We start from the raw sequence: 1,679 nt of genomic DNA, 5'->3' as shown, positions 1-1,679 counted from the left end.
ACACACACACACACACACACACACACACACACACACACACACACACACACTGAACGGGCTGTATCACTGTCACACGTCTGTCTTCTCTTCTGTTTGTTTGGTGAAAACATGAAATCATGAGTGAAAAACCAAGTGTCAACATGTGAAAAACTGTAAACAACTCTGTTTATAAACTGTTGTTCACAAAGAAAGAAACATGAAAGCTGAAACGTGACTTTTCATCCTTCAGGAATGTTGTGTCTCCATCCAGGAAGGTACATGAGCTTTAACAAGTCCACATCTGGCAGCTGATGCTGAGTCACAGTGGTGATGAAGAGGNGCATCATGTTTTCATTCCTGCCTGAGATTCATAACACTGACAAGACAAATAATCTTACACATTCTGAAAACAAGATCAAAAAGACTTTTTGTCTGATATAAGATTTTAAAACTTTGTAAGATGGACAGTTTTTTGCATTGTAGGACCACACTGAGTTATCCTGATTCTAAAGAAAGAGAAACCAGGTCTGCTACACAAATAAGGACAGAGACGACAAACACTTTGTGCTTCAGCTGCAAACAATATCTCTGTAAAGATGTTTATGCCACATGTGTGTTTAAGCAAACACACACGTGCATGTCCAGCAACACAATGTCATGTTGTGGAAATACAACTGGATTGTTTGATTTGCCTGACGGTTTGTTGTTTCATCATTTTGTTCTGTTAGTTGTTCCACATCTTGTATTTGTACTTACAGTTTTCAGATAAAAAAATGTGTTCTACTACCAGCCTGTATAACTGATACTCAGAGTTGTAAAGTAACTAAGTACAAATACTTTGTTACTGTACTTAAGTAGAATTTTTGGGTACCTGTACTTTACTTGAGTAATTATTTTTCAGCGTACTTTTTACTTTTACTCATTACATTTTTACACAATTATCTGTACTTTCTACTCACTACATTTTTTAAAAAGGTAAGAAGTAGAAAGTTGTTACTCCTATTTTATTCTGAGTTATTAGTTTAAAAATACTATCCTGATAAACTGTGTCTCCTGGATAGAGTGAATTTAATTGTGTTTGGATGAGAAGTATAAATATGTGACCGTCACATGGAAAAGAGGATTAAGTCTAAAAGTTGTATATGGAGAAAAAGGCAAATAGTGTTTTGATTAAAATGTTAACATAAATTACATTTTGTCAAAATATAATGAATAAAAGCCTTATTAATGTATCATTTGAATGAACTGTGAAATTTAATCATAAAACTAAATTTTGAAGCACTTTTTTGAGCAGTAGCAACAATAACAAAAAAACCAATATGTAAGATCTGGCTTATAGGAATATAAGCCTTTCCCACATCTCTCATCCACAAGGTTATGAGGAAATTATTTACCAAGGAATTTCTTATTCTTCGTTAATTTCTTGACTGTGTGAAGTGAAAAGGACACACAAGATATGTTCAATTTGATCCATAATGATATGCAATCATTTATGTACATAAATCAAACAAATCATGAGTTAACAACTATCAGTTTCCTATAACAAGCTTTCATAATCAATAAGATATAAATCTGTGTCCTTTTGGAGGAAAAACTCCTTAAAATGTTGAGATTTTCCCTGTGAGTTATCAAAGTTTTGTTTCTTTCAGCTGGTAAATCTCAATATTCAAATACAATTTGAGGTTTCCTCTTTATGAGGA

The sequence above is a fragment of the Austrofundulus limnaeus genome, unplaced genomic scaffold (genome assembly GCF_001266775.1).
Source record: "Austrofundulus limnaeus strain Quisiro unplaced genomic scaffold, Austrofundulus_limnaeus-1.0 Scaffold975, whole genome shotgun sequence".
Lineage (NCBI taxonomy): Eukaryota > Metazoa > Chordata > Actinopteri > Cyprinodontiformes > Rivulidae > Austrofundulus > Austrofundulus limnaeus.
The sequence above is the reverse complement of the archived record's forward strand: the minus strand, read 5'-3'. Positions refer to the sequence as shown.